A 15702-nucleotide genomic window follows, 5' to 3' on the forward strand; every position below is an offset into this window, starting at 1 on the left:
TGAGCAGAAGAGTGGGAGAAGACATAGAAAGAATGCTATATATCCCAATGATGTTAGCATTAAAAGAACAGAGACTGTTGCAGGAGGGAAAGGGTGAGATAATTTGAAAGTAGCAAGGAACACACCTACCTCAACTCCTGGCCCTGATATTTGCTCAGAACCCAGGTAGATTATAAGTAAAGCAAAGAGATGAAGGGAATATTTGAAGAAAGGAGAACAGCTGGTCACAGGTTGGGGTCACAGGAGACACTGGAAGGGTTTGTGTGAGAAGAGAGGTAAGTGGAGAAGACAAATAGAATTTGTGAGAAAAAGAACCAGTTAGAGAGACTGGGCCTCCTGCAGATTGAAGTATTGAATACCTGGGGAGGTGAAGATGATGGGATTAGTGGTGAGAGGCTCACCTTGGGGTTTCCCAGGGGGCGATAGTGATAAAGAACAGTCAATGCAGGAGACTTAAGAGACAAGGGTTTGATCCCTGGGTCAGGAAGGTCCCCTGAAGGAGGGCATGGCAACCCACTCCCATGTTCTTGCCTGTAGAATCCCATGGACAGAGGAGCCTGGCAATCCATAGGGTCGCACAGAATCAGACACAACTAAAGTAACTTAGCGTGCACGCCCACATCTGGTGATACTCTCAGGGGTGTGTTAGCCTCAGGCATTAATTTGCAGTGTGGCCTCAGGACTGCTGGTCTGTCAGGAGCTGAGAGCTCTAGAATCATCTGCCACAATTAGTTCCATTACCTTGGACAAGGCACCAAGCCTCTCAAAACCTCAGTCTTTGCACATGTGTGATGAGTAGTTGGTCTAAATAATTTTTTTAATTTTTTCAGATATTTAAAATATCTGAGAATAAAGAAATGGGGTCATGCCACTGGTAAGTTTGTAGTACTAAAATTAAATATTCATCTTGCAAATCAATGATGTATTGGGAGATAATATTAGGAAGAATGAGAAATTCTGAGAATTTATACATCTGCTACATTTGGCCTCAAAACATGTTAATGATCTCAGCAGAACAAATAAGTGACAGAACAATTCAGCATATTTTAGAGACATTTGGTTATGCCTCCCTGCTAAGGCAGATACACTTCATAACTCATAAATATGAGTTGGTAATATATTTATGATCTCTCAAATGCTAAATCGTAAAGTTGAAACTGAATTGCCAACCGTTATCTCTCATCCTTTTTCCATTCTCTTGTCCCCGCATCCGATCTGTATTATTAGTTAACAGTATTATTCTAACAGTAGAATAATGTATGAATGAGACATTTGAAAACATATAATTGGTGAAGGCAATGAGTTAGTGATGAAAATGCTCCTTCAAAATTAATATTTTTAATATTTAGATTAATTTTCTAACCTACTTTGTTGAATTGATGGATCAATTCAGTCAGTCCTATAACCACACTAGTAACGTACTGATTAAAAGCTGGAGTGTGTTGCCGTGCTCTCCTCCAGGGTAAAAACTGCTTATTTCAATCCAAATTGTGGAACAGCTTTGTCTCCAATCAGATGATGAATCATCCTAGCTGTGGAGCTTTTCCTGAGATCTGGCTATGTAGCTGAGTTTGGTGTCCTGGTAGGCATTTTGTCGAATGGCTTAGATTCGTTAGGGAGAGAAGTCTCTAAGGAAAAAAAAAAAAAAAACAGCAAAGCTTGAGCTTGGTTGGAAAAGGACATTATTTAATATAAAAGGTGGGCAATGTGTACATTAAATATTCTTTGTTTTAAAATAAAAATGCTATATAAACACGTTATTGGACATGACTAAGCAACTATCACTCTCACTTTCAAAAACCTTATACATGTGAATTAATTCCACTCAAGCAAAGTTAAAGTTGGAATATTTCAGGAGTTGAAAAATAGATTTGCATATGAATGAAAGTGGTTAAGTAGTATCTTTTTTTTGTGATACTGAATGTAGCTTTAAAATTTTGTGTTTGAGAACCATGGCATATTAGCTTAGTTTCATCCTAGATATTGTACCTACAGTTTGAGTAATTGGCCACTAGATGGCAGGGCTGTAATAAAAGATCACAAGCCATAACGAGCATTCAGGGCTGTCCTGTGCTTAGTTTCTCAGTTCAGTCAGTTCAGTTCAGTCGCTCAGTCTTGTCTGACTCTCTGCAACTCCATGGACTGCAGCATGCCAGGCTTCCCTGTCCATCACCAACTCCTTGAGCTTGCTCAAACTCATGTCCATCGAGTCAGTGATACCATCCAACCGTCTCATTCTCTGTCATTCCCTTCTCCTGCCTTCAATTTTGTCAAGCATCAGGGTCATTCCTAATGAGTCAGTTCTTTGCACCAGGTAGCCAAAGTATTGGCATTTCAGCTTCAGCATCAGTCCTCCAGTGAACATTTAGGACTGATTTCCTTTAGGATGGACTGGCTGGACCTCCTTGCAGTCCAAGGGACTCTCAAGAGTCTTCTCAAACACCACAGTTCAAGAGCATCAATTCTATGGCACTCAGCTTTCTTTATAGTCCAACTCTCACATCCATACATGACTACTGGAAAAACCATAGCTTTGACTAGATGGACCTTTGCTGGCAAAGTAATGTCTCTGCTTTTTAATATGCTGTCTAGGTTGGTCATAGCTTTTTTCCCAAGGAGCAAGCATCTTTTAATTTCATGGCTGCAGTCACCATCTGCAGTGATTTTGGAGCTCAAGAAAATGAAGTCTGTCACTGTTTCCATTGTTTCCTCATCTATTTGCCATGAAGTGATGGGACCAAACGCCATGATCTTAGTTTTCTGAATGCTGAGCTTTAAGCCAGCTTTTTCATTCTCCTCTTTCACTTTCATCAAGAGGCTCTTCAGTTCCTCTTCACTTTCTGCCATAAGGGTGGTATCATCTGCATACCTGAGGTATTGATACTTCTCCTGGCAATCTGGATTCCAGTTTGTGCTTCATCCAGTCCAGCATTTTGCAGGATGTACTCTGCATATACGTTAAATAAGCAGGGTGACAATATACAGCCTTGACATACTCCTTTCCCAATTTGGAATCAGTCTATTGTTCCAAGTCTGGTTCTAACTGATGCTTCCTGCCCTGCATACAGATTTCTCAGGAGTCAGGTCAGGTGGTCTGGTATTCCCGTCTCTTTCAGAATTTTCCACAGTTTGTTGTCATCTACACAGTCAAAGGCTTTGGCATAATCAATAAAGCAGAAATAGATGTTTTTCTGGAACTCTCTTGCTTTTTCCATGATCCAACGGATGTTGGCAATTTGATCTCTGGTTCCTCTGGCTTTTTAAAATCCGGCTTGTACATCTGAAAGTTCATGGTTCACATACTGCTAAAGCCTGGCTTGGAGAATTTTGAGCATTGCTTTGCTAGCGTGTGAGATGAGTGCAATTGTGTGGTAGTTTGAACATTCCTTGGCATTACCCTTCTTTGGGATTGGAATCCTTGGCCACTGCTAAGTTTTCTAAATTTGCTGGCATATTGAGTGCAGTACTTTCATATAATCATCTTTTAGGATTTGAAATAACTCAACTGGAATTCCATCACCTCCGCTAGCTTTTTTTGTAGTGATGCTTCCTGATGCCCACTTGACTTTGCATTCCAGAGTGTCTGACTCTAGGTGAGTGATCACACCATCATGGTTATCTGGGTCATGAAGATCTTTTTTGTATAGTTCTTTTGTGTATTCTTGCCACCTCTTAATTTCTTCTGCTTCTGTTAGGTCCATACAGTTTCTGTCCTTTAGTGAGCCCATCTTTGCATGAAATGTTCCCTTGGTATCTCTAATTTTCTTGAAGAGATACCTAGTCTTTCCCAGTCTATTGTTTTCTTCTATTTCTTTGCATTGATCACTGAGGAAGGCTTTTTATTCTTCTTTACTATTCTTTAGAACTCTGCTTTCAAATGGATATATCTTTCCTTTTCTCCTTTGCCTCCTCAGACAACCATTTTGCCCTTCTTCATTTCTTTTTCTTGGGGATGGTCTTGATCACTGCCTCCTGTACAATGTCACGAATCTCTGTCCATAGTTCTTCAGGCCCTCTATCATATCTCATCCCTTGAATCTATTCATCACTTCCACTGTATAATAATAAGGGGTTTTATTTAGGTCACACCTGAATGGTTTTCCCTACTTTCTTCAATTTAAGTCTGAATTTGGCAATGAGGAGTTCATGATCTGAGCCCCAGTCAGCTCCCAGTCTTTTTTGCTGACTGTATAGTGCTTCTCCATCTTTGGCCACAAAGAATATAATCAATCTGATTTCTGTATTGACCATCGGGTGATGTCCATGTGTAGAAACTTCTCTTGTCTTGTTGGAAGAGGATGTTTGCTATGACCAGTGTGTTCTTTTGGCAAAACTCTGTTAGCCTTTGGCTTAGTCTCTCAGTTGTGTCCAACTCTTTTGGACTGTAGTCTGCCAGGTTCCTTTGTCCATAAGGATTCTCCAGGCAAGAATACTGGAGTGGGTTATCATGTCCTCCTCCAGGGGATCATCCCAACTCAGGGATCCATCCCAGGTCTCCTGCATTGCAGGCAGATTCTTTATCATCTGAGCTGCCAGGCATGAATACTGGAGTGGGTAGCCTATCCCTTCCCCAGCAGATCTTTCTGAATCCAGGAATCAAATCGAGGTCTCCTGCATTGCAGGTGGATTCTTTACGAGCAGCTAGCAAGGAAGCCCATACATTCTGTAGGCACAAGCAATTGAAAGCTGACAAGTGGAAAGCCTTGTAATGTGATTTAAAAGCACAAGTTAAGCACATACTTAGGATTTTTGTAAATGCTGGTGGAGCAGAAATGAATATTATATTGTCTCCATTCTCAAAGTGTTGATAGTCTTGTAGCCAAGACTACTATATGTGTGAATTTTTTAAAGCATTATAGTAAAATGTGATAAATACTATTATAGTTTTCTTTTTTTTTTTTTCAAAGTAATGAGAACATAAGGACTATTGCAAATAATTCAGCATTGGAAGAAGATGTCAAAGTAAGGAGTTATTAGAAAATTATAAAGAAGGTAAAATCTGAGAAGAGCTCATCTTTTTATAAAAAAACAAAAACCTATTGTAAAGCCAAAAAGTACAAAGGAAACTTATCTGTAACTGTTATGGACAAAGTGGCAATATAAAATTTTTAATTTTTTTTAAAAAAAAGAAAAATGAATTTACTATTTTTAATGTAATCTTTACTTCTAATTAGGCTTCCCTGGTGGCTCAGCAGGTAAAGTGTCTGCCTCCAATATGGGAGACCTGAGTTCAATCCCCAGGTCGGGAAGATCCCCTGGAGAAGGAAAAGTCAACCCACTCCAATACTCTTGCCTGGAAAATTCCACAGACAGAGGAGCCTGTTAGGCTACAGTCCATGGATTGCAAAGAGTCGCACAAAACTGAACAACTTCACTTACTTCTAATCTTGTGGTTCTCCACCGGGGACAGTTTTGACTTCCATAGCACCTTTGGCAATATGTGGAGACATTTTTGGTCATCACAGTTAGGGAGAGGATGCTACTGGCATCCAGTGGTCAGGGTTGCTGCTAAACAGCCTATTATGCACAGGACAGGTGCCAACAAGACAAAAATTACCTGGCCCCAAATGTCAACATTGCCAAGGTATGGAAACACAGCCGAATGTATCCAGAGATTTAAAACTGGGGAAGAGGACAGCAGTAAAAGCTCAGTGTTTAGGCATGAGTTCGGTTCGGAATGTGAAAACTAGAATTTTTGTCTCTGGTGTCTGGAAAGAGAAGTTAGAAACAGCACCTTGAATTAAAGATATGTAGGCAGGCAAGCCCCACTCAGCAACATTTGAATATGTGCGGATGGAACGGGAGCAACACAAGCTTAATTTTGCCTTGGCAAATAGAGGTTAGAGTGGAGTGGCCAGAGTCAGCACCATGGAACCAGGCAGGCCAGGGTTTGGATCTAACTCAGGCATTGATCAGCTGGGTGACTCATTTTACTTTCTAAGTTTCCATTCCTTTAAAATGGAGGATTTTTTGAAAGAATTGAAAGTGTAGGTAAAATGCCTAGGACATGCCAAGTGCTTAATAAATATTTTTAGAGTCTTAACTATACTTCTCCCCCAGTTGTCTTCATCCCTTTTGGAAAATTGGTTACTCAGAATATAACTATATTGTATAATACTGAATAAAAGAGATAAGAAAGCCTTCTTCAGCGATCAACGCAAAGAAATAAAGGAAAAGAACAGAATGGGAAAGACTAGAGATCTCTTCAAGAATATTAGAGATACCAAGGGAACATTTCATGCAAAGATGGGCTCGATAAAGGACAGAAATGGTATGGACCTAACAGAAGCAGAAGATGTTAAGAGGTGGCAAGAATACATGGAAGAACTGTACAAAAAAGATCTTCACGACCCAGATAATCACGATGGTGTGATCACTCACCTAGAGCCAGACATCCTGGAATGTGAAGTCAAATGGACCTTAGGAAGCATCACTATGAACAAAGCTAGTGGAGGTGATGGCATTCCAGTTGAGCTATTTCAAATCCTGAAAGATGATGCTGTGAAACTGCTGCACTCAATGTGCCAGCAAATTTGGAAAACTCAGCAGTGGCCACAGGACTGGAAAAGGTCCGTTTTCATTCGAATCCCAAAGAAAAGCAATGCCAAAGAATGCTCAAACTACCCCACAATTGCACTCATCTCACATGCCAGTAAAGTAACGCTCAAAATTCTCCAAGCCAGGCTTCAGCAATAAGTGAACAGTGAACTTCCTGATGTTCAAGCTGGTTTTAGAAAAGGCAGAGGAACCAGAGATCAAATTACCAACATCCGCTGGATCATGGAAAAAGCAAGAGAGTTCCAGAAAAACATATATTTCTGCTTTATTGACTATGCCAAAGCCTTTGACTGTGTGGATCACAATAAACTGTGGAAAATTCTGAAAGAGACGGGAATACCAGACCACCTGACCTGCCTCTTGAGAAATCTGTATGCAGGTCAGGAAGCAACAGTTAGAACTGGACATGGAACAACAGACTGGTTCCAAATAGGAAAAGGAGTACGTCAAGACTGTCTATTGTCACCCTGCTTATTTAACTTATATGCAGAGTACATCATGAGAAACGCTGGACTGGAAGAAACACAAGCTGGAATCAAGATTGCCAGGAGAAATATCAATAACCTCAGATATGCAGATGACACCACCCTTATGGCAGAAAGTGAAGAGGAGCTAAAAAGCCTCTTGATGAAAGTAAAAGAGGAGAGTGAAAAAGTTGGCTTAAAGCTCAACATTCAGAAAACAAAGATCATGGCATCTGGTCCCATCACTTCATGGGAAATCGATGGGGAAACAGTGGAAACAGTGTCAGACTTTATTTTTTGGGGCTCCAAAATCCCTGCAGATGGTGACTGCAGCCATGAAATTAAAAGACGCTTACTCCTTGGAAGAAAAGTTATGACTAACCTAGATAGCATTTTCAAAAGCAGAGACATTACTTTGCCGACTAAGGTCCGTCTAGTCAAGGCTATGGTTTTTCCTGTGGTCATGTATGGATGTGAGAGTTGGACTGTGAAGAAGGCTGAGTGCCAAAGAATTGATGCCTTTGAACTGTGGTGTTGGAGAAGACTCTTGAGAGTCTCTTGGACTGCAAGGAGATCCAACCAGTCCATTCTAAAGGAGATCAGCCCTGGATGTTCTTTGGAAGGAATGATGCTAAAGCTGAAACTCCAGTACTTAGGCCACCTCATGCAAAGAGTTGACTCAATGGAAAAAACTCTGATGCTGGGAGGGATTGGGGGCAGGAGGAGAAGGGGATAACAGAGGATGAGATGGCTGGATGGCATCACGGACTCGATGGACATAAGTCTGAGTGAACTCCGGGAGTTGGTGATGGACAGGGAGGCCTGGTGTGCTGCAATTCATGGGGTCGCAGAGTCAGACACGACTGAGCGACTGAACTGAACTGAACTGAAAACGGGGAAAAAAAACACAAGAATTGTGGGATGTGAAGAGAAAAAGTGAATGAGGAAACAAAACTTTGGCAAGACGTCATTGGGAGAAATATTGAAAGCTGAGATAGAATCATGAAGATCTCTGAACAATATTCCTCTCCATTAGCAAGGAGATAGCTGAGATTTCTGTGAGGAGATGAGGGGTAGAAAGGGATGATGGGGGAGGAGGTGTTGCTGTGAATATCCACACACGGCCAAGTTAAATCCAACTCTGGGGCTTCCCAGGTGGCCCTAGTGGTAAAGAACTCGCCTGCCAATGCAGGAGACATAAAAGACACAGGTTCGCTCCCTGGGTCCGGAAGATACCCTGGAGGGATAAATGGGAACTCACCCCACTGTTCTTGCCAGGAGAATCCCATGGACAGAGGAGCCTGGTGGGCTACAGGCCAGGTCATAGGGTTGCAAACAGTTGGACACACAAATCCAACTCTGCTGCTCCTGCAGCCACACAGCTGCCCTGGATGAATCACATGGCGATGCTGACTGCTCTCCTGTTCTGCTTCCCTAAGTAGATGACTTTGCCCCCTGCAATGATACTGTATGTCCCCAATCCATTCTCCTTGACTACTTCACACTGTATTTCTGAACCTTTTTTAAAATCTTGGAAGCCATCCTCCAACACAACGAGTCCTCCTGCTCCAGGACCATATCCTCAGGAATGTTGAAGGCAAGGCACAGGGAAGGATCAGCTGAGGAATCCACCAGAAGTGAAGCTTCTAGAATAAAGGTAGCCATGACTTCCAACAGAAATGTGGGTTCCTTTCCAGTTTTGCTAATTGTGCCCAGGGCCTCCTGGGTTTGTATAGTGATGCTAATGTTTCAAGCTAATTCTACTTTGAAGACCAAGAGAAGGGGACAGAGGGGGTGGTGAGGAAAGGGGACTTGGCTTGGGCAGGGAAAATGTGGGTCCTTCAGCAGCACAGCAGACCTCATTTCAGAGCTGGAATTCAGACATGCTCAGCTGTAACCAAAATGCAAGCCTCATGAGTCCCACAGTGAAGGCTCTTGGGTTGTGCTGAGCTGGTGAGGTGTCAGTCAAATATAAAGCTAATAGAATACTTGCTTAAAGAATATTCCAGAACTATCATTTATACCATCCAGAGAAGTCTAGCTCAGCCATGGTAAAGGTTAAATTGAAAGAAGTGAAAGTGTTAGTCTCTCAGTCATTTCCAGCTCTTTGTGACCCCATGGATTGTAGCCAGCCAGGCTCCTCTGTCCATGGGATTCTCCAGGCAAAGGATACTGGACTGGGTTGCCATTCCCTTCTCCAGGGGATCTTCCCAACTCAGGGATCAAACCCGGATCTCCTGCATTGCAGGCAGATTCCTTACTGTCTGAACCACAGGTGGAAAGAAAGTGATAACTGAAGTAACATCTACATAGAAAAATAACAATGGAAATCAAAACAAGCAGCAGTGGTTGGAAGCCATGTATGACATGGATGGTGCCCAACATGCTTTGGCACGTCTTTCTACAACAGAGTTCGGACATAAAAATGTGGGCATGTGAACAGTAGATCCTTTTCTAAAAAGCTTTAAAATAAATCCTTTGTGGCCTTCCATATGGTTCTTTAAGTGTCTAAAACACAGTCAATGTTCAGTATATAGACATCTTTATAAAAACATAGGGCAAAATGTAACACTACCTTTTTATACTACATCTCAAATAGTTTTGTGTTCTTTTTCGAAGCAGGAAGAAACCTTCATTGAAAATCACAAGGAGATGGGGGTCTCCCAACTGAATGAACATTGAAATGGTGATACCCACTGCTATTTGTTATTAAATGGCTAGTAAACAATTTATTGACTGTAACCCCTCACCATCATGGTACCATATCCACATACATTTAGTCACCTGCCTGTGGCTGGTAAGATAATATGATCCATCCTGTACTCAGTGAGACTGAGTCTGACTTCTTAGTAATAGTTGCAGAAAATCTTGGGCTGTGTTCCTAATCAAAAGAACTCTTAATAAATTGGAATAGCATCTTTTTGTAAGGAAAATCTCTTTTTATTTTGATTTGCAGAATGGAATTTTTTTTCATGTTTCAGATCTCTGTATTTCTTCTTTATAACCTTACATTTCTCTTGTGTTCTTTTAACTCATGCACATGTGTTCTGTGTACAATTTTTTTAAGTAACAAATTTCTATGTATAAAAATAGTTTTATTTTTCTTGCTTTGAATTATGTATCTGGCCTAAAGTGTTAGAATTACAAAAGAGTAACAGAGGGGATATGAATACATATAAATGGTCACCAGAAACAATATCTTTCTCTTAGAAGTATGCTCTAAAATAGTTTGAATACTCTTCTTTGAAACTGTACTCTGAAACATTGCCATCATTTCCCCTTATGTATGGCTAGTTTGAATTAAAATGAACTCAGCAATACTGTAAGCTGTTTTCTTTTCAAACAGGAATATTCAATGTAATATTTCATGGGAAGGCAGCAGGTCTACGAGTTGTTTTTTGGGTTTTTTTTGATAATTCATTGTTTTATTCAAGAAACACTCAATTGTGTATAGTGGTAATGTTGCTGCTTTGAGAAACTGGCCAATTGTACAATTGTATAATTGTGTTTGTATAATTATAGAAAGTATTAAAACTGAACATATCAAAATGATTAGTTATTTTTTTTCTCTTTTGCATTATGTATTTGGCCTAAAGTGATGGAATCGCAACAGGAAGACAAAATGGCTCAGTACATATAAAAATTGCCAGACATTTTATATTACATATCATGAAATGATATGTCTCTCTTAGACATATCTTCTGAAATAGTCATGAGTCCCCTTAGTTTGAACCTACTCTATGAAATCTTTTGCCATCCTTTTCCCTTGTGTTTAGTTTGAATTAAAATGAACTCAATTATATTGTGAGATTTTTTTTAAAATAGAAATGTATTCAACTTAATGCTTCATGAGAAGTCAGCATGCCTATTAGATTTTTCCATTATTCATCGTTTTATTCAAGAAATACCCAATTGTGTATAGTGGTAACGGTGCTGGTTTGGGTAGCAACTGGCCATTTGTGCAGATCTAATCAACTCTATCTGAGCTTGGTCTAAGAATGTGCCACAGGGCAGATATGCCTCTGGAGGCTCCCTGGGAGCCTGGGGCCTCACCAGGGAGAGCTTTTTGCATGGAGACAGGGGGAGGGGAAGTGCCAGGGTCTGGCCTTGAACTAAAACCTCAGGAATTCAGTGGTGTCATCACAATGAGAACGTCCTGTGTCAGGAGTGAACCTACATCTACAGCATGATGACTGATGGGGCCTGAGCTGGACATCAGGGTGGGACTTCAACCTGAGAAGGGACTCCACCCCTGATACACGGGCAGCATCGGTTAAATGGAGCCAGTCCTCCTAGGAGGGCAAGGCCCCCCACGTGTTGGCTCTCAGAGCAGAGACCAAGAGAAATGAAAGATGTGACATGAATATGCCCTGAGGTCAGACTGTCAGAGTTGAAGCTGTGACCTCAGCAGTGGAGCCCTGCTTCCCTCTGGGACTGGACGGATGGAGTCCAGGTCCTGGACCCCCATCCTGTACCTGCTAGATGGGGAAAGGGAGGGGAGGGGGACACCTTCTCTTCACACTGACTTTGCTGAGCAGCCCTCTGCTCATTCACGCATAACACTGTCATTTGACTTACTGTCCTCTAGTAAGCCTTGCTCAAGTTGACTCTGAAGTCATTTTGTCCCTTTAGGGGGACTTAGAAAGAAAGAAAGAAAGTGAAGTCTCTCAGTTGTGTCCAGCTCTTTGCAACCCCATGGACTGTAGCCCACCAGGCTCCTCGGGACTTAGGTGACTCCATATAGGACACCTAATTGCGCAGGTGAACCCAGAGCCTCCTTACTACTGTCTGAGGAATGAAGCAGATTGCTGTTGCCCACACCTGTGGTCTGTCCATGTCACTGGGTTCAGGGATGGGATTTTGTGTCACCCCGTCTACACTGGGAAAATGAGACCAAGAAATAGCAGCCTCAGTAAGTCACAGATATGGAAGAGCCCAGGTCGCTGGTAAAACCTCAGGGATGATCTTAGTGCTGCAAAGAGTCCTGTCTGCTCCTTCTTCCAGAACAGGGTCCTGAGTGTGCATGGACACACTGTGTGGATGATGTCGATGGACTGTTGTGGATGGACACACTGTGTGGATGATGTTCAGCATCTGAACACCCTGGGGGTAAGACTCCCAGCTCACATAGGATGTATTTGGTGGTTTAGTCACTAAGTCGTGTCCAACTCTTTTGCGACCCCATGGACTGTAGCCTGCCAGGCTCTTCTGTCCATGGGATTCTCGAGGCAAGAACACTGGAGTGGGTTGTCATATCTTTCTCCAGGGGATCTTCTCAACCCAGTGATCAAATCCAGGTCTCCTACATTGCAGACAGATTCTTACGTTGACATAGTGGAGGAAATGCATACAGAAATAATAGGGAACCTGAGCCACAGCCTGGAGTTTGTTTGCTGACAATCACGTGCCTGTGTAGAGGACTCTTTTCTTCCATTAACTGTGACCTTTGAAAGTGAGCAAAGCTGGCTGTGGTTTAACTGCTCTCATTTCTTTGTGACACCCCAGCTAGCTGTTGCACAGTCCCAACTGGTAGGGTCTGTTTGCCTTTAAACATTTTCCACAAATCAACCAAAATGTGGTTTTGAGCAAATGAGCAAAGAAGCCTGAGAAAAGAAGCCTGATACCCCATCAGCCACACCAGCGAACTCCTGCTACCACTGCCACCCACAATGCCCTCCCCTTTTTGCACCTTTCAGGCCAGGGCAGCCCAAGGTAGCTGGGGCAGGAAGTTGCTAAGAAGTTGGAAACCACAAGAGACACTGCCCAGCAGGGCCCTGGCAGGGAAATCACCTACACAAAATTTTCAGAGATATGTAGGTTTAGCCTCTTTTTAAAATGTTATTGCTTCCATTTTTTAAATTTAATTTCTAGTTCATATTAGAGTATAGTCAGGAGAAGGCAATGGCAACCCACAATAGTACTCTTGCCTGGAAAATCCCATGGACGGTGGAGCCTGGTAGGCTGCAGTCCATGGGGTCGCGAAGAGTCAGACACAACTGAGCAACTTCAGTTTCACTTTTCACTTTCATGCATTAGAGAAGGAAATAACGACCCACTCCTGTGTTCTTGCCTGGAGAATCCCAGGGATGGCAGAGCCTGGTGGGCTGCCATCTATGGGGTCGCACAGAGTCAGACATGACTGACGCAATTTAGCAGCAGCAGCAGCAGAGTACGAAATGGCAACCTACTCCAGGAGTCTTGCCTGGAAAATTTCATGGATGGGCGAGCCTGGTAAGCTACAGTCCATGGGGTTGCAAAGAGTCAGACACGACTGAGCAACTTCACCTTCTTTCTTTCTATAGTTCCTTTTGGAGAAGGAAATGGCAACCCACCCCAGCGTTCTTGCCTGGAGAATCCCAAGGACAGAGGGGCCTGGTGGGGCTGCAGTCTATGGGGTTGCAAAGAGCTGGACACGACTAAGCAACTAACACACACACAGAGTATAGTCAATGTACAGTGTTGTGTTAGCTTCAGGTGTACAGCAAAGTAAGTCAGTTATAGTAATGCATATATTCATTCTTTTTCAAATCCTTTTCTCACATAGGTTATCATAGAAAATTGAAGAGAGTTTCCTGTGCTATACAGTAGGTCCTTGTTGATCATCTGTTTCATATATAGTAGTTTGTATGTGTTAATTCTAAACTCCTAACTTACCCTCCTCCCATATTTCTTTCCTCTTTGGTAGCTATAGATTTGTTTTCTAAGTCCATGAGTCTGTTTCTTTTTTTAATATAAGTTCATTTGTGTCATTATTTTACATTCCACATGTAAGTGATACCATAGGATATTTGTCTTTCTCTGTCTGATTTACCTCACCTAGTATGATAATCTCTAAATCCATCCATGTTGCAATAGAACTACCATATGATCCTGGATCAGGAAGAGCCCCTGGAGAAGAAAATGGCAAAGCACTCCAGGATTCTTGCCTGGAAAATCCCGTGGACAGAGGAACAGGTTGGGCTATGGTCCATGGGGTCACAAAGAGTTGGACATGACTGAGCAGCCGAGCATGCCACACAGGATCCAACAATCCCACTCGTGGGCTTGTATCTGGAGAAAACCATACTTGAGGAAACATATGTAAGTGAAGAGGAACTAAAAAGCCTCTTGATGAGAGTGAAAGAGGAGAGTGAAAAAGTTGGCTTAAAGCTCAACATTCAGAAAACGGAGATCATCATCACTTCATGGGAAATAGAGGGGAAACAGTGGAAACAGTGTCAGACTTTATTTTGGGGGCTCCAAAATCACTGCAGATGGTGACGGCAGCCATGAAATTAAAAGACACTTACTCCTTGGAAGAAAAGTTATGACCAACCTAGATAGTATATTCAAAAGCAGAGACATTACTTTGCCGACTAAGGTCCGTCTAGTCAAGGCTATGGTTTTTCCTGTGGTCATGTATGGATGTGAGAGTTGGACTGTGGAGAAGGCTGAGCACCAAAGAATTGATGCTTTTGAACTGTGGTGTTGGAGAAGACTCTTGAGAGTCCCTTGGATTGCAAGGAGATCCAACCAGTCCATTCTGAATGAGATCAGCCCTGGATGTTCTTTGGAAGGAATGATGCTAAAGCTGAAACTCCAGTACTTTGGCCACCTCATGTGAAGAGTTGACTCATTGGAAAAGACTGATGCTGGGAGGGATTGAGGGCAGGAGGAAAAGGGGACAACAGAGGATGAGATGGCTGGATGGCATCACTGACTCGTTGGACGTGAGTTTAAGTGAACTCCAGGAGTTGGTAATGGACAGGGAGGCCTGGCGTGCTGCAATTCATGGGGTCACAAAGAGTCGGACATGACTGAGTGACTGAACTGAACTGAATTGATATACCGCAGAGTTCATTGCAGCAGTATGTACAATAGCCAAAGCAAGTTTCCCCTCTTGGCTTCTGTTGTTATTCTGTTTTAATCATTAAGCTGTGTCTGACTTATATCGACCTTATGGACGGTAGCCCAACAGGCTCCTCTGTCCATTGGCAGGTGAATTCTTTACTGCTAGAGCTTCCCTGTGGCTCAGGTGGTACAGAATCTGCTTGCAATGCAGGAGATACAGTTTCCATCCCTAAGTTGGGAAGATCCTCTGGAGAAGGAAATGGCAACTCATCCTAGTATTCTTGTCTGGGAAATCCCGTGGACAGAGGAGGCTGGCAATCCGTAGTCCATGGAGTCAAAAAGAGTCAGACATGACTGAATAACTAATCTATCTATCTTCTTTATCACTGAATGACCTGGGAACTCCTTGACTTCTTTACTTACTACGTTATTTCTTTCCAGTAAGGAAATATTTCCATATCTTTAAGATGAGAGTGGCTTATTTTTTTTAAAGAGGTCTAATCAAATTAATGGGAAGCAAGGAGCGGAGCCGATCTAAACTGGATTTCCTCTATCTTATATACTGTTGGTCTTTTTTGCTTTCAAATGGGGAACTTCCGTTTAGTGTTCTAAGAACTTGTTTCACATACACTGAAGCTGATTATAAACAAACGAAAAGCCTCCTTGGTTTTAAATGAGACAGAGTTTTATTCTAATACATTAAAATTTTTCTTTTAAAAGGATTCATTAGAGAAAATAGAAAATATACGCTCACTTATTTTTTCTCCCTTTTACCATGAATTGAACTTCTTGTTTTATGTCTCTATTTATAGAAATACACAGAAATACATATAAGGAGTATTCTGTTTGT

Source organism: Capra hircus, chromosome 4, assembly GCF_001704415.2.
Source record: "Capra hircus breed San Clemente chromosome 4, ASM170441v1, whole genome shotgun sequence".
Taxonomy (NCBI): Eukaryota; Metazoa; Chordata; class Mammalia; order Artiodactyla; family Bovidae; genus Capra; species Capra hircus.